This window comes from Schistocerca cancellata, chromosome 4 (genome assembly GCF_023864275.1).
Source record: "Schistocerca cancellata isolate TAMUIC-IGC-003103 chromosome 4, iqSchCanc2.1, whole genome shotgun sequence".
NCBI lineage: Eukaryota > Metazoa > Arthropoda > Insecta > Orthoptera > Acrididae > Schistocerca > Schistocerca cancellata.
Window position 1 is genome coordinate 585,762,484 of NC_064629.1, and position 18,846 is coordinate 585,781,329.

The following is an 18,846-nucleotide window of genomic DNA, read 5'->3' on the forward strand; positions in this document are numbered from 1 at the left end:
CGGTATTTCCAAGAGATGCACGGAAATGGTAACACCGCAGCTTACCGCACGAGACTGCCACGCCACAAGAACAAAATGAGTGACTGTTACAAAACGTTTCCATGCAAACATCAGTCCAGCTTCCAAAGTGATATCGCATCTTACTAAGTTTCCTCTTCTTCGACAGAATAACCACAGCGTTTATGAAGAGACTATGTAACATCAGTATAATCTTATCGTGAAATTGTTTTTGTAATGCCATGTAGCCTGAAGATGAGGTATTCCCTCGAAACATGTAGCAAAATAAATAATACAATAGTTAAAAGTTTGTGACTGGTAGCGGTAAATTAAAAGAAACGTTTACATAAATCTGGCATCTGCTTTACCTGCGCCTAGTTTTATGTGGTCTTTCAAATTCAAATCGATACTTACGCATACGCCTACATATTATATGGATATGACTGCTTCCAGTGATTTTTCCGCAGCCATATAATCGTATAATAATGGATCTGATGATGATTATGTTGTTTGGTTTGTGGGGCGCTCAACTGCGTGGTTATTAGCGCCCGTACAATTACCCAATCTTCGCTCAGTCCAATTTCGCCACTTTCATGGATGATGATGAAATGATGAGAACAACACAAACACCCAGTCATCTCGAGGCAGGTGAAAATCCCTGACCCCGCCGGGAATCGAACCCGGGACCCCGTGCTCGGGAAGCGAGAACGCTACCGCGAGACCACGAGCGGCGGACAGTAATAATGGATCTGTTATCCTGTTTATGCGGGATACGTTCAATTTACGTTGCGGGTCAGCTACGAATCCCTGTTCCAAAGGTCGAACCTCTTCCTGCACTTAACTACAGTATTCTAGCTTTACGACTTCTCTATATGCAACAGCATCATCCGCGAAAAGCCTCATACAAGTTCCGACGTTGTACACTAGGTCATTTATGTGTATTGTGAAAAGTAATGGTTCTGTAACACCTGCTTTGGGTAGGTCCGAAGTTACTATTACGTTTGAAGATTTCTCTCCGTTGAGAATGACAGTGTTATTTTTGCTAGTAACTCTTCAGTCCAGTCACACAGCGGATCTGATTACGTACGCTCGTACTTTCTTCGTTAGGCGGCAGTGAGGAACTGTATCAAACGCTTTCCGGAACCCAGGGAACACTGTATCTGCCTGGGCGCCGGTATCTGCTTTCTTCGTCTCGTGGAAGAACAGAGCATAACGGGAAATTCAGAGCCCTTCAGATTTAAATGGAGACCTGTCGACAGTCTTCATTCCCGCACACGATCCACGACAGGAATACGGAGTTGGAAATATGATACAGGCATGCTATGTAGCCTCTGCCACATACTGTACTTTGACTTGTGGAAAGCAGATGCAGATAATGGAGATATATTCCACGCCGAGAGGACTGTGTTCGTAAAGCTTATCGGTGTCCGTCGCTAGAGAGGAAAGCTGTGGGGGAGAGCCGGGAAAGCGTGCTGTCGGCAGTTACGACCATCGCAGCGCTGGCCGCGTGAAACCGGAGATCCTGCTCATTACACGGGCCCGACTGATCGGGGACTCGCAGCTGGGAGCACATACCTACTGAGCGAGGCAGCGCCTCACGCGGTCTGTACTGCTGTGGTGTTGCAGCATGTGGCGGTCGCCGCGGTCGAACTTGCGGCGCATCGCTCCCGCGGCAGAGATTCTAGTGCTTTATTTATTGGCTTTCGAGCCGTGGCCACTCAGTTATTTCAAGAGCAATGTCAAATATGACGGTAGGGACAACACAACACCCAGCCCCTGGGAGGAGAAAATCTCTCACCTGGCCGGGAACCGAACCCGTGCCCTTTCGCTTAGCAATCCGCCGCGCTGATCGCGTAGCTACCGAGATACCAGTGTGCTCTGCTCGTGCACTCGAGACGGTAGTTCTACTTCTTATGCGCTGCAGAAATAAACAGCAAGACGTGCCTTGCCCTGGTAGAGCTGTACGAAAGACGTGTCGTGGGGCCCGAAAAGCAGAGACCACCACAGCAAAGATACACGTGGAGACGCATGGAAGGACAAAAAGAGGAAATGACATGCTAAGCCGGCCGTGGTGGCCAAGCGGTTAAAGGCGCTACAGTCTGGAACCGCGCGGCCGCTACGGTCGCAGGTTCGAATCCTGCCTCGGGCATGGATGTATGTGATGTCCTTAGGTTAGTTAGGTTTAAGTAGTTCTAAGTTCTAGGGGACTGATGACCTTAGCAGTTAAGTCCCATAGTGCTCAGAACCATTTTTTTGACATGCTAAAGAAAACATCTTTAGTAGCTTCCTATAGAAGAGAGCAGCCTTGAATGAAGAAACGTCACACAGCAGCTTCTGGGTATGAATGATATGTAGATACATAGTCCTGAGATTGCACTTAGAAAACCGACAATGTGATACCCGTCTGTGCATTTACTAGATGCAGATTTTCACCGGAAAGTCTTGTTTTTGGAAAAAAACATCTGAAGTTGCCTGCAGATTGCATATGTTTTTAGATGGAAAAGGCTCATTTACGAAACTTGAAGTCTTAAAATGATTATAAAATACACGTAATTCGCTTAGCATTGACGATATTTCATTAGAACGAAACTTTTTCGGTGAAGAAAATTTGTGTTTAGTGTTTAAAGGTGGAACCATACATTTATACAGCAAGCACAGATACCAGGGCCACATAAATTAACAGCTACTGAGGAACTGGTTATGTCTGAAGGTGGCTTACTTTCCACGAGTTTATGACAGACAAAAGCAATCGCACTAGACTGTGAATACACTGTAAGGCGAGCGTATTTTTCATTACGCTAGTTTTAATGTTAGAAAGGGAAGAGGAGTAGGAATGCAAAGAAAGCACTTTCATAATATTTGGGCTATAATTGTACTGCTAAGGAATTATGCTGTTTGTCTTGCGAGGCGCCAACGGCTTTGCTTGTCATTGTTGCCTGCTATTAGCGCAGTATTCTCAATGGCCTGAATAAAGATCCCTCACATTCGTTTTTCCATCGACCGGGAATTACTAATCCATCGATTTTCGTATAGAGACTACCTACAGAAGTGTAAAGTGCCCGTGAACTTTGTTGTCTTCTCGAAAAGTTATGTAGGCCTAACAAGGGAAAATCCCCAACGCGACCACGTCAGATTTAGTGGTAAGATGACCCAATGGATAGCCTGTCAAAAACTTACACAGATCAATCATGAAAACAAAGTGTACCGAAATGTTAGAAAAGAAGCAAAATAGAAACAGTGAATGGTCCAAACTCAAGATGTGAAACATCGAGATAATTGGGAGAACCACGCCGTCATGGTTGCGTGGTCACGGTGTTGGACTGCGAATGGGGAGATCCGTGTTCAAGTCTCCCTCGTGCCCCACATTTTTTTTTCTTCTTCACAGAATTATGAACTGTCTCTTCGTTGTATTCAGATTTCTCTGTGTCGTGGTGTAATGACCGTTTGCGACATCCAGGTGTAAAGAAGGAACCTCCACACGTGTACCACATTTCTTTATCTTTTTAACTTATGGCAAGACTACCAAAACTGCAGAAGGCGAACAGACACGCCAATGACCGGACGAAAATTTCAGTTTTGTGGGAAAAAAAAGAGGGGCACGAGAGAGCTTTGAAAACGCTCCTTCGCAGTCAGATCACACAACCACGACGCCGTGGTTCATCTATTAAGCTCGATGTTACAGATCCTGGGCTTGGACCATTCACTGTTTGTTTTGCTTCTTTTTCCACAGTTGAGTACACCTTCTCGTGTTTTCGTGCTTGATCTGTGTTAAGTTTTTGACGGGTTATCCACTTGGCCAGCTTGCCACGAAATCAGAGGGGAGTGCGATGGGGAGTTTCCCTTGTAAATAGTGTGGCCATAAGCCTTCGTTTTTAAGGTTTCAATAAGTTCGGTTTTCTTAAAAAATCTAACCACAGAAATTGGAACACGAAAAGCGTTTTCCACCACTCTACTTGTTCTTCAAAATTTGTAACTGAAGCCTTTCCATAGAGCCTTTACCAAAGTTTCCTTTTATTTCTGACGACATCGGTATCAGATATGCTGCCCTGACAGCCAACACCTATATATAGAAAATTGTAATCCGCATCCACAAGAACAAATATGCTGAAAAACGCATCTACTCATAATATCCTGTCTGAGTGAGTGCATGTAACATGATGTATTTTCTGTCAATAACATACACGTAGAATGTGGAAAATACCACTTTTAGCAGTAGCCAGTCATGATCTGAACTTCGAACCAGTAAAATAAATTTTTCAGACGTGTCAAACTTATGAAGAGATTATGTAACATCAGTATAATCTTATCGTGAAATTGTTTTTGTAATGCCATGTAGCCTGAAGATGAGGTATTCCCTCGAAACATGTAGCAAAATAAACAAATAATACAATAGTTATCAAATTTTGTGACTGATAGCGGTAATTAAAAAAAATTACATATTACTTGAGACAGTCACGGTCGAAAAATAGTCAAAATGACTTCAAATTCTTAGATGCCAGATTTATTGGAAATTAGGAAATGTAGTCCACATACAAAGAAGGTTGCTTATAAAACCTTCGTTTGACCAATACTTTAATATTTGCTCGTCAGTCAGATCTGTGCTAGATAGGATTGACTGAGGAACTGAAGTTCCAAGAAAGAGCAGTGTGTTTCGTTACAGGTTCATCTAGTAAGCGCGGAAGCGTTAACGATATGCCCAGCCAACACCAGTGGCAGGCGCTGCAGGGGCGTTCTGCATCAGGTTGTGGTTTGCTGTTCAAATTCCGGGAGCGTAAGTTCCTAAAACAATCAACCAATATATTTCTTCTTCCTGCGTTTATCTCGCGAGAAGATCATGAAGGTAACACGGAAGTTTACAAGCAACCGTTCTTCCCCCGATCCATTCACGACTAATAGTGAAAGAGGGAAGCGACTGGTTCACAAAGTACCCTCCGCCACATACCATAAGGTGGCTACCGGAGTATAAACATATATTCACGAGATATATATAGACAGAAAAAATTATAGGAGTGTGTGTGGTTCGATGTAATGTTCCTTCGGACAGACACTGTACTACTGAATTTCATGCCAAAAACGGCAATCTGGAGAGCAAAAACAATGTCTCTCTCTGTGCGGGAATCATTAGATTCGCATGCAAGAACCACGGGGAGTGGACATCAGCACATACGGCAGTTTGGGACTGGCCGTGAGTCGTGCACGGGGAGCCAAAGTGGTTAAGGCAACCGCTCGCGTAAAACAGGAAATCCGGATTCGACTCCCGATCCGGCAGAAATTTACATGTTATTGTGGTGGTCTTCAGTCCTGAGACCGCTTTGATGCAGCTCTCCATGCTACTCTATCCTGTGCAAGCTGCTTCATCTCCCAGTACGTACTGCAGCCTACATCCTTCTGCATCTGCTAAGTGTATTCATCTCTTGCTCTCCCTCTACGATTTTTACCCTCCACGCTGCCCTCCAATACTAAAGTGGTGATCCCTTGATGCCTCAGAATATGTCCTACCAACCGATCCCTTCTAGTCAAGTTGTGCCACAAGCTCCTCTTCTCCCCAATCCTATCCAACACCTCATTAGTTATGATCTACCCATCTAATCTTCAGCATTCTTCTGTAGCACTTCATTTCGAAAGCTTCTATTCGCTTCTTGTCCAAACTACAGGGCTATTACAAATGATTGAAGCGATTTCGTAAATTCACTGTAGGTCCATTCATTGACATATGATCACGACACACTACAGATAAGTAGAAAAACTCAGTTTTGTTCGGCTGAAGCCACACTTCAGGTTTCTGCCCCCAGGCCAGGAAGTGGGAGAAGACAAGGTCGACCTGTCAGGAGTCAAAGCAAGAATAGCACAATGGGGTGTAGGGCTTTACATGGCCTCCACGCTCTCCCGACTTAACCCCATGCGATTTCTTTCTGTGGGGTTATGTGAAAGATTCAGTGTTTAAACCTCCTCTACCAAGAAACGTGCCAGAACTGCGAGCTCGCATCAACGATGCTTTCGAACTCATTGATGGGGACATGCTACGCCGAGTGTGGGAGGAACTTGATTATCGGCTTGATGTCTGCCTAATCACTAAAGGGGCACATATCGAACATTTGTGAATGCCTAAAAAAACTGAGTTTTTGTATGTGTGTGCAAAGCATTCTGAAAACATCTCAAATATTAAAGTTATTGTAGAGCTGTGAAATCAATCATTTGTAGTAACCCTGTAGTAATCGTCCACGTTTCACTTCCATACATGGCTACACTCCATACAAATACTTTCAGAAACTACTTCCTGACACTTAAATCTATACTCTATGCTAACAAATTTCTCCTCTTCAGAAACGCTTTCCTTGCCATTGCCATTCTACATTTAATATCCTCTTTACTTCGACCATCATCAGTTATTTTGCTCCCCAAATAGCAAAACTCCTTTACTACGTTAAGTGTCATTTCCTAATCTAATTCTGGCAGCATCACCCGATTTAATTCGACTACATTCCATTATCCTCGTTTTGCTTTTGTCGATGTTCATCTTATACCCTCCTTTCAAGGCAATGTCCATTCCGTTCAACTGCTCTTCCAAGTCCTTTGCTGTCTCTGACAGAATTACAATGTCATCGGCGAACCTCTAAGTTTTTATTTCTTCCCCATGGATTTTAATACCTACACCGAATTTTTCTTTTGTTTCCTTTACTGCTTGCAATACAGATTGAATAACATCGGGGAGAGGCTACAACCCTGTCTCACTCCCTTCCCAACCACTGCTTCCCTTTCATGCCCCTAGACTCTTATAACTGCCATTTGGTTTCTGTACAAATTGTAAATAACCTTCTGCTCCCTGTATTTTACCCCTGCCACGTTCGGAATTTGAAAGAGTATTCCAGTATGCATTGTCAAAAGCTTTCTCTAAGTCTACAAATGCTAGAAACGTAGGTTTGCCTTTCCTTAATCTTTCTTCTAAGATAAGTCGTAGGATCAGTATTGCCTAAAGTGTTCCAATATTTCTACGAAATCCAAACTGATCTTCCCCGAGGTCGGCTTCTACCAGTTTTTCCATTCGTATGTACAGAATTCGCGTTAGTATTTTGCACCCGTGACTTATTAAACTGATAGTTCGGTAATTTTCACATGTCACATCTAAAATTTTCGTATGTTACTAGTATGTCGTATACTCCGCGCACAGTCGTGTTCGCAATTTGCGAATACATTTCAGAAAGAAAGAATTGTCTGGTCTCTTAGCGTCCGCATCTGAACTGTAAGAGTAAGCCTTCTATGACGCATAACGTCTACCTTTTAGCGTCTTCGACTCCACTTGTTGACTATTTCTGTGTTGCTCTCGCGTTGAGTAAAAGAAGTTGAATCATGCCTCTCTTCACGAACTCATTACTCCTCTCTTAACTTATTAATAGAGACCGGATTATATGCATTTCCATGTTGCATATGCATTTGCATATTTGGCTTCTTTTCATCGGTTATGGCATATTTCAACTAAAACCTAGTTACTATGCATATTTTCGCTCTATGTTTAGAACATTTTAAAATTTAGACGGGCGGTCTCTAGCTCGATCTAGTTTTGATGTCTCACGAATTGACCGCGACATAGAACTGCGTGCAATCGCTAACCGAGAGGCCACTGCCTAGCGAAATCATTCCAGAAGAGGAACAGGCAGACAGAGTCAATGCTCCTGCGCCCGTGCTCCCGCTTAATCCCCTCCGCTGTCATACCGTACGCGTCGGCAACAAACTACGCAAGCTTTTAGTCGCACGTCCATTGTTTCACTTTATCTTTCTGTTTACTTATACACAACTGAACGTGTGTACGACGTGTAGTGTGTAACGTGTTGTGCGCCATGCCGCCCGAAGAAACAAAAGTTTCGTGGATAGGTAACCATACTGGAACATTTACATGTTTGCTTTACATTGTCGAGTTTGCGAGGAAAACGTTTAGTCCAAAAAAAAGTTTCAAATAGATCAGCATGTCAAGACAAGTCTTCATATCGCAGCAGTGCACAAGAAAGGACTACGACAACAATTTCTGACAACAGCAAGTTGCAGTAGCAGGGATTTGTCGAAAGGTAACCAAAAACTCGGTTTAACATGTACCGGGTGATCAAAAAGTCAGTATAAATTTGGAAACTTAATAAACCACGGAGATAGAGAGGTAAAAATTGACACACATGCTTGGAATGACATGAGGTTTTATTAGAACAAAAAAAAAATATTGCTAGACGCGTGAAAAATCTCTTGCGCGCGTCATTTGGTGATGATCGTGTGCTCAGCCGCCACTTTCGTCATGCTTGGCCTCCCAGGTCCCCAGACCTCAGTCCGAGCGATTATTGGCTTTGGGGTTACCTGAAGTTGCAAGTGTATCGTGATCGACATCTCTAGGGATGCTGAAAGACAACATCCGACGCCAATGCCTCACCATAACTGCGGACATGCTTTACAGTGCTGTTCACAACATTATTCCTCGACTACAGCTATTGTTGAGAAATGATGGTGGACAGTGAGCATTTCCTGTAAAGATCATCATCTTTGCTTTGTCTTACTTTCTTATGCTAATTATTGCTATTCTGAACAGATGAAGCGCCATCCGTCGGACTTTTTTCCCGGTATCTATGTAAAGCACTCATTGCAAGCAATATTCCTATTCAACAAACTTACAAACCCTATCCTCAAAGGCTTCCTGCGCAAATATTGCTTAGGTCAAAATATACCAGATAAATCAATATTGCGTAAAAATTACATACCGACAATTTACGTAAATGTTCTGGAAGAAATACGCAATGAACTGAAGGACAGCATTATCGGAACACATGTGGCCGTTACATTTCAAATTTAATTGTTGGTGCCTTAAAAGAAGAGCCTTCTTCCTATTTAGTGGCCTGCAAACAACTTGAGAAAGTATATCTTTCTACGATCGCCAGGTTTGTGAATGAGGGTATTAGAAAAATACTGCCAGAATCTTCGGCAGACGAACGGATGTTTGTGTTTCTTCTGATGCTGCTCCCTACATGATCAAAGCAGGAAAAGCCCTCCGAGTATTTTATTCCAATTTGATTCATGTGACGTGCTTTGTTCATGGAATACATCGCCTTGCTGAAGTACGTTCCACGTTTGTGAATGTAAATAAACTGATTTCGTCCACAAAGAAAGTGTTTCTAAAGGCCCCTGCATCAAGACTTACAAAGAGAAACTTAAATGTGCCTTTACCTCCCGAACCAGTGGTAACTCGTTGGGGTACGTGGGTCGACGCTGAGTTGTTTTACAATGAACATTTCGAGGCCATTAGAGGGGTAACAAACGACTTCGATAGTGCACACTCTTTTCCCATATATCTACAAATATTAAAAAGCTTGAAACTCACGGTTTGGAGTTGAATGAATCTATTCAGTTAATGAATAAAATTATTCTACTACACTCCTCATTGCCAGAGACATTCCCAGGAAAACTTAGAAGTTTGAAAACATTTTAAACAGTAACCCAGGTTTTGAACCCTTGTGTCAAACATAGTTTTAATAATGGGACAGGTGAACTTCTACCAGAAACAATAACTGCCAACATATCACCCAAATTCAAATACTGCCCAGTTACCTCAGCTGATGTAGAACGGTCCTTTTCTGCTTATAACAATGTTTTGAGTGAACGACGACACAATCGTACTACCCAACATTTGGAACAGTACTTTGTCGTTTACGTTTACAGTAGTAGAAAAATGTAAAACATATTGTAAATGATACTTTCATCCAATAGTATCAATTAAAAGTTAATGCTGTTCAAAAAATTCATGATTGTATGTATTTAAATAAAATATTAGTTTTTGAGTGTGCCCTCTGCGTGCAATATAGCTCGAAGTTGGTCCTGTAGCTGCGACTCACTCACATCGCATCTGCTTGTTACCGACAACAATAGCAAAGAAAGAACAATTCTTGAAGCACCGTATGCCTCCCCATTTTGCAAAGTTTTAGCAAATAATCCCAGGAAGGCCCCCTTCCTAACCTCTACCAGGAAGTATTCAGAAAAATCAGCGTTCTAAATGTTCCGATTTTTCGCGTAGCCGGCGCTCTTCCTCGTGACTGATGTGCACAGGTTCGACTTTTATATCAAAGCACGCAATAGCTACCATGTTTTTTTATCATTCGATCTTGCACATTGCGACACTTTTCATGCATTTTTACGTATTTTTCATGCACATTTTAAGGTTTTTATGATGCATATAATCCGGTCTCTACTTATTAAATAATGGTCCCGCAATGACAGTATTCTGAAACATATTGCACGAGATTTCTGTAGGCAATTATTATTCCTGTGAAACCGAATCTGCTACATTCCAGTTTAAATTAGATCTGCATCATCCGTGGACAGCCTACACACATGGTGTTCCACGATTCCAATTCAGGTTTCTATGGGGTTGTAGAGGGAACTTCGTAGATGAAGCTATGGTATGGAACCGATGTCCAGAAATGTGTCGTTTGTATATAAACCGCTTTAAAATTTCCCCTCATGAGGATAAGCACACAAACTGAGAAGAGGGCGCCTTCCCCAGTCCCTACTGTAATAACATCACATACCATTTTCGTCCAATTACAACAACGGCTGCGAGAAATAGGCACGTTCGCAAATAAGAGCGTGGTACTTCACAGATGCGCCGCACTCTAGCCTTTGAATGACGTCCTTCGTTACGCAGAAGAGAACCTGACGAGTACACGAAACATTCCATATGCTATGGGCTCCTGTAGAATACACGGGTCAGAGCTCATTAAAAAATGTGTGTGAATTCCTAAGGGACCAAACTGCTGAGGTTATCGGTCCCTAGACTTACACACTACTTAAACTGACTTATGCTAAGAACAACACACACGCCCATGACCGAGGTAGGACTCGAACCTCCGGCGGGAGGGGCCGCGCAGTTCGTGACATGACGCCTCAAAGCACGCGGCCACTCCGCACGGCAGAGCTCATTATCTCCGCTTTTTGCGATCCGTGAAGCGGGAGATTTGAAAGTGATCCGACCTTCATAGGAATTGTGAAACACTTTATATCTCGAGAACAGTCACGGCCATATCATATCTGCAAGGCACGCCCTATGCTACTTCTGCTCCTAACCATCTCCGCACTGAGAACGGCTGAGTCCTGTTTGCTAGGAAGTCTTCATATCATTCCGATTCGTGGTCTGATAATCCACCAACACGGAAGCGAATAATCCCAGAGGTAACATTCCTAAAATCATGCAACATAGTACCCAAAAGTGCCATGTGTGTCCAGTTTTCTGTGGACGCTCTCTCATTACTAACATGAAACTATCCCGAACGCCTCATATGAGACTGAATTAGACCAGTCATCACTGAAGTTCTTAGTCTCGCGAACATGCCCAGGACATTCAGAACTTCACGGGCAGCTAAGAGCAGTCGGTGAATAATCAAATTACACTGTAGGAAATACTGCAAGCAGCCACAGGAAAAGCTAGGATTCCAGCAGACGAAAACAGCTGCGGTGTTCCCCAAGCAAAATGGATAACATGATGATTAATCAAACTTTTGAAACTGCATCTTCTTGTCACTGTGACTTCAGAAAAATGGTGGTCGAAGTACAGGTATGGGAAACTGCAGGATCATAAGGGGCTGTGGTGCTGCTGACCCACCCTTGCCAGAACAGTCTCCGATAAATTTAAGCATGCTTGCACAACCAGGTTGCTGTTCATTCGAAACAGATGTGTCTTCAGAAGGACAGCTGTTCGTGAATCGACAATTCTGAAACGGCCATGTAAACTCCAATTAAATATGTGCAGTACAGGAAGATTCAAGATATTCGACAGTCTGTGCATTACTTCAGGCAAAATAAAGCAATGCTATTAAACCTTAACTTTTACTTGTTTATTCCTCCTGAGAAGATTCGGGACCTTCAGGTCCGCTCTTACATTTAACCAAACATCCTGAGTAAGCTAACATCACAATGTGTTTAGTGCATGGAAGGAAGGCAAAATGTAGTTAACAGGTGTTAACAGTACTGACCAATAGGAAAAGAACAACGAATCAGGAATTTAATTTGGCAAGTGATCCTTACGCGGCCCATCCGAGAAGAGAAATATAGTAGTATACATATGGCAATTAATTTATGGTATTTCAGAAATGTCAGTCTAAGTTTGTATTAAGTAATTTACTCGTTACTTTCTTTCCTAATGGAAGTAATGACATCTAACAAATGTACAGCAATAGTACATCAGGAATTAAGTTTTGAGACTAAATTAACTAGTCTGAAGAAAAAGAAATAATAGGGTAAGATTAGCAGGAGAGAGAGAGAGAGAGAGAGAGAGAGAGAGAGAGAGAGAAATGATTGACAGGCGCTACGAAGATAGAAATGACCTGGGAAAACATCAGGTCGCACAGATTACGCCACCTGTACACTCGATATGTACGGAGCCAACATTACAATACCCCAATAAAATCAGAGTGTTAAAGAGTCCAGTTTATGTGGTTCATATCACTTTACTGCAGAATTCTGTAATTCAAGAATTATCGCATTTTTATGGGTACTCAGAATACTGCGCCAGGAGTTAAGTACTAAATACCTGTACATGAACAAGCAAGATAAGGGCTTTATGTCTCTTCCCTACCACGACAAGGTCATTCGAGACTTATATGAAAAGCTCCATTCGTAAGTTATGAGAAGGGGAAATGCAGGAAGAAGAGAATTAACGTAATACGTTCTTGAGAGCGTAGTAGTCAAGTACGGCTAACCATGCATAAAATAAATGTGTAAAGGTGTTATCAGGCTCGTCGAGTACTTGCTGTGTAGCCGAGCTATGCTGCTGGGCACGGAATCTTAGCGACTCTACCTAGCCGACCAGCGCAGCCAGTAATCCATAATGACCACCAACGCGAGTTCTGTTTATAGTAGACAGTTTTCCTCCACCATTTCTACGAATTCTAGACACTTATTCGTATTTCTCCGTCGTGAAATTCAGCACTTAAGCTATAACTGTGGAAAAGTCTAGATTTCAGATATTCACTATAGTGGCACGAGCAACAGAATTCTAACCACCTAACTGTTGCATCACGCAAGAGCTAAGCTTCTGTAAAAAGTGCTATTTCAACGAGGAGAAAGTTCACAAATTTACCACTCAGACGACCCAACACACAAGTAATACTGTTTTATCGAATAATCCTGACTGGAAATTACCTCTTCACTAATGAGAAAATTTACACAGTAGGGAAAAATTAAGGCCGAGCAAGGTATTTGTTCAAATATGTCTACACAGAACAAACATTTCCTTGATAATTGCGAAATTATTTGTCGAACTTTCTGGTTACACAATACACATTATTAAGAGTTGCGATTAGAAACGTCAGCACATTCTTGTCAGAGCCATACAACGTGAGGAAGCGCAGAAATATGGCGCTCGTGTGGGGCGTTCCAAGGCCACATTCCTCTGGAAGGAGTCCCGCTGGGCCGATGGCACCATTCACGTTCACAAAAACTGGCCAAGGGGCACAGGGAGGATTATCTGCCGGAAGGACAAGCGTCAGCTTTCCTCCAGAAACGTAGTCCTGGGCCTCATATCTTCTAACGACTCGTTTTACGAGGAACACTTCCGTGATGTAGACAAGACTTGCCTACAGATTATGTATCTTACGAGCAATCTGTTACGGTTCTAACTAACGATCAAGAACAGGATCCAAGCTAATTCGTCCTGAGTAAACTCTCCTGTCACTGCGCTGTGTAGGTCAGAGTGCCTTTCGGGAAATAGCTGTTTCAGTGAGTGAAGGCAATGCAATAATGTTCATAACGGTCAGGGGTCAAGCTAAACTCAAAATTCTCTTGAGTTTGGCTTAGGACAGGGAATTCCTTTTGGCTTCCGTTCCACGTAAAATATAAGGTCTCAAATGGGCCGGGAAAACCGGTTCGTAGCTGTGAAGCAGACAGGGGCGAACAACCGGCCTGCAATGTGATATTGCAAGGGCGAAGGTTTTTCCAACAACAGTAATGGACAATACCCGTCAACTTCCGGCGGACGTACGATTTTAAGATATTTAGCATGACAATTCCTCGACATATTTTCCTACTTCTTTGTGGCACCGCCCTCATTAGGCGATTTTATTGTGGGTAAATGCAAGGTAACAACCACAACAAATAAGAATAATCCGATATTATTCTATTACAAATTTTGTGGCGAACTTCTGGAGGTCACACTTCGTTTAAATATCGAGGTGTAATACTACAAAGCGATAAGACGTGTCCTGTACGTGATGGGGAACCGAGGAACTGTTAGAAAGGTGAAGTTTTTCTCGCGAAACTGTTGGGGAAGTTTACACAATCGGCATTCGAGGCAGACAGTTCTGTAGCTTCCGTTGGTTGGTTGGTTGTTTGGGGAAGGAGACCAGACAGCGTGGTCATCGGTCTCATCGAATTAGGGAAGGATGGGGAAGGAAGTCGGCCGTGCCCTTTCATAGGAACCATCCCGGCATTTGCCTGGAGGGATATAGGGAAATCACGGAAAACCTAAATCAGGATGGCCGGACGCGGGATTGAACCGTCGTCCTCCCGAATGCGAGTCCAGTGTCTAACCACTGCGCCACCTCGCTCGGTGTAGCTTCCGTCATATCGTGCATACGTGCCGTAAGAATAAGAAATTGAGGACGCTTTTTGAGGCAGGCAGTGACTTCCCAGGCTCTATACGCCAACTAAACATGCCGCAGTCGTTCATACTGACGTAGACACTCCGCCATACACTCCCACGATTCTTCATCTATCTTCTGTTCATTCCAAAGTTCGTCTAATTCGAAATTATCCTTACCTGACTTTTTTCTGCACAGTCCTCCCTTTCGCCTCTTCTCGCCATTTTAACTTTCATTCCTTCAACTAAATTATCTTTGTGTCTTAAGCACAAGCTTTCTCAGTCTCTTCAGTTCGTACCTTTATCGGGCTTATTTTCAATACAACGACAGTAAACAGGGTGCATCAAAATTTAGTTAGGTCTTCAGGTTTTGATACGCCCTGGCAACAAATATATCCGATACAACAGCTTTATTCTCTGTCACCTGGTAGTCAACATTTTGTATGCGGTATCTATCAAATCAGTGTAATCCTTCACATTTATTATTTGCCTTCCATTAACAAGTAGACTGTGGCGATTGTACTTTAACACTAACACTTAACTACTGTTTTTGGTTGATCTACATAGTAAATCGAACTGTTGGTAAAAATCTCGCCTCCTTAGCTGAGTGATCAGCCCTTTTTACATGTGCAGTGGGCCTGGGTTCGATTCCCGGCCAAGCCTGACATTTTCTCCGCTCAGGGACTAGGTGTGTTATTTCATCACCATCGATACGCAAGTCGGCCTATGTAGCGTCATCTGAAATGACTATCAGCTCGGCGCCCAAACTTCCCCACGTGAGGTCTCCTGACCATCAATGCCATACGATTGTTTCATTTAAGGAGAAAAATGAAAAGCTCAAACAACTCAATACTGCATGCAGCTATAATTACCTTTTAACGTCCTTATCCAACCTCCACGAAGGTGGTTCTAAAATTCTTGGCGTTGTGGGTGGAAGACTTTTTTAAAGTATTCATTATGTGCACATGAGTAAATACTGATCCTTGAGAACTGTAGTGCTTTCAGGGGTGTATTAATAGCAATAACCGACTTTAACGATTTCATTAAAACGAGTTAAACACCGCACAACGTGTACCGCGATCTTCGCGCAGTTTGCCTTCTATTCTGCACGTTTCCGTTGTAAGTACAGAAAAAATCAATTTGGAGTTCGTAGAAGGTGCTACAACAAAAAACTTCCGGAAAGACGTCAAAGTGCAAAAGCAAAAGAGGCAGCAACTTCAGATTTCTGAGTAACCCCTGGAATCGAGGACAAGTCTAGATGATGAAACCAGATCGTTGACTGTCACTGAGACGAAAGCCAAAGCCTGTTGCCACCTTTTCAGACATATGAAAACACAAAGAATGCAATTTGGGGGGGGGGGGGGGGGAGGAGGAGAGAAACAGTATTGTAATGATGCAGGTATCAGCAGGCGCAGAGAGAGAGAGAGAGAGAGAGAGACTAGGGAGGCTTGAACTGATTCATGATAAGATAAAAACATTTTATTTTATTTTTTTCAAGATACTCTTAAGTCCACTACAAGAAATAATTGTTATTCTTATATACCCAGAGCAGCAGTTAGTTATCCGTCCGAATATTGCTCTTAGCATGAAAGAGCTTATTAGATACGACGTACAAGATTCAACGAGAAATCAGACCATGCAGCATGTTTTATAAAACAAAGCCTTTTCAGCAGCGCAAGTCACCGAAACTTTAAACAGAAATTAAAGCTTGTATGCAGGTCTGAATTATTAGACTGGTGCTCCGTTACCTAATCTCCCCTACTTCTACTCCGCTTTAGGCATTAGTCTAAAAGATCTCTACTCTGACCATCTTTAATCTGTAACTCTAAACGTATTTCGGAGTGAACAGTTTCTACATTCTATGTTCGTGGCCTAGATTGATTGTAAATTACTGCGCATAAATAGACGGAGATACTCACTGATCTGAGGATTTGTGATCAATTCCTGTAAAATATCAATCGTCAAGTATCTAGTTCTATGCTGCAGTAGCTATGGTATTCAAAGTGAAACCACCACATGAAACTAGTAAGGAAGTCAGACATCACATCCACTGGAAGAATCTGAAGAAAATTTTATTTTCCCCCAAGAACGAGACAGCTTACAGAATAAAGGAGGGAGCGATGTTTCTTAGCAGCGCCGATTAGCATACGGAGGCATGCAGGCTTTTTTCCCCTCACACTACTACCGAATTGATTAGCAAATGACAGCAGTACCTAATCACCCTTTGACACAAATCTTATGCTATTGCGAAATCAACAGTGACTGACATGTAACCCCTGCTCATAGGCTAACACGGAAATCAAAATTTTTGCTAAACTGAACTGCTTAAAACTAGCGAAAACCCTATGACCTTCCTTGTATCCTCCTTAGCCTAATGAATGGAAAACTTGCTGTATAATCCACCACAGAGACGAGAGACTTATCGGCCAAATCATTTAACTCGCGTAATTTGGCCATCAATTCTCGAAAGCCAAGTTACATGTATTGCATGTCCTACGTCCCAACAGAATTTTTTCCAGAGTCACGTTGATCGATTCGCCTCCTTTCAACCCAAGCATCTTACGCATGAGAGCATCAATACCACGATAAGATATTAAAAGTCCGTTACTTTCAAGTTCTGTAAATTACTCAGAGCAACTTGCTACGAAAAGCATATGAACCTTTGCTTTCCGGACACAGGCCGTACGTGACAAAACTCTAATGACACACACACACACACACACACACACACACACACACACACACACACTGGTACGGCTTTAAATATTTCTCCAGTGTTCACATCCGAAATATAGCTATTTTTTTCTGCTCTCAGAACAGACAGCGGTGTCTGCTGAAAGCAACAGGTGAGCTCTTTACAGTGCCACCTCTCCAGTAAAACATTCTTTTAGACAAGTAAAGGTTTACAATCCGCTCACAGAATTATAAAATGCAACACATCAGTTTACAAAAACTGTATGAAGAATTTGCTGTTGCTAATTGGGATTACACAGATACAAAATCTGCTCATGTATTCCACAAATGAACACGGCAACTTTTAAAATAATTTGGCATCGTCTACACTATAGGACACGGGTCTGAAAGTTATAATTTCAAAAATATGAAAAAGAAAACACGTGGAAAAATGGCTATTTGGGTCCGCTGAGAAGTTTAAAATATTGCATGAACTTGTTGCATGAACTAAATATCGATTCGTTTAGTAAGAAGGCACCAATATTTATTATGGGATAACTGTCTAGCAAGTAGTCATCAGTATCCCATAAGTAATTGGTTCTCTCAAGCAAATTAGTTCGTCTAATTTTTTAAAACTGTTTTAATAATAATCACATTTTAAAGAAAGGGCAATTTTTTCTCTTATCCTACACTCACACATATAGTTCTTTATTTAAATGAAAAGAGCGCTTGATTACGCACTTAACATACTCCATTTAAGCTTATCTGAACAACATACAAGCGTACAGCGATTAAAGATTAGTGCAGTTTTCTGCGTTGCTGTCAGGGGCTCTAACAACAAAAAGAGAGCCCGGCAGTGATGACACACGCGCTTGGTCTATGAACTTTGGAATGCCGGCAGATGTTTGTGTGCCATGCAACGAAAAAGCGAGTAGTCTCGAGAGCGACAACCAACAGCTGTGCAAGAGAATGTTTGCAGGCGACGCTCACCTGGTACGTCGGACGGATACATGGACGCTGAAGCAGCTGCTCGACACGAAATGTGGTACTCTGGAGCGAGGATACTACAAGGATGTTGCAAACACAGCGATGCAGGCGGCGGCCATCTTGGATCGCGTACAGCTGCGGTGGAGTCCAGCGGAATACTGTTAGCATGGCCGCGCTGGAGCGCTGGTGTTATGGGCCGGGACCCCCACCACCAGCCGCCTTTCCCAAGGCGACAATGCGGCGGCAGCGGCGGCGGCGCCCCAACAGTAGCGGGAGGTACGCACCGCTCATACGGAAACAATTTTTGCTGCTTCACTCGTGCTTTATTGAACTGCAAGTAGGTTTGAAAAAGAAAAGTTTTGACAGTAGGCTGCCATCGTCAGATGTCTACGATTCTTGCTGTTTTAAGCTACTTACAGCCTCCGCAAACCATTTTACAGTGCATTGTGGAGCTTCGTGCCGATAGTTTTAAGAGGGGCAAGGGTGCGCACTTAAGGTTTTATATTATTATATTATTTAATATTATATATTATTTATTTATTATATCTTTATGTATTATTATAATATAATATAATATTATTTATTATATT

At 42.6% G+C, this 18,846-nt stretch overlaps 1 protein-coding gene across 1 annotated transcript in view; it reads right to left on the minus strand.

Moving 5' to 3' along the window:
• Window positions 1–18,403, minus strand: part of LOC126184524 (uncharacterized) — a 260,194-nt gene extending 241,791 nt beyond the window's left edge. The window contains exon 1 of the mRNA XM_049926924.1: window positions 18,260–18,403. The gene's annotated coding sequence lies outside the window, so the exon portion shown is untranslated. The remainder of the gene's footprint in view (window positions 1–18,259) is intronic.
• Window positions 18,404–18,846: the final 443 nt, after the last annotated feature.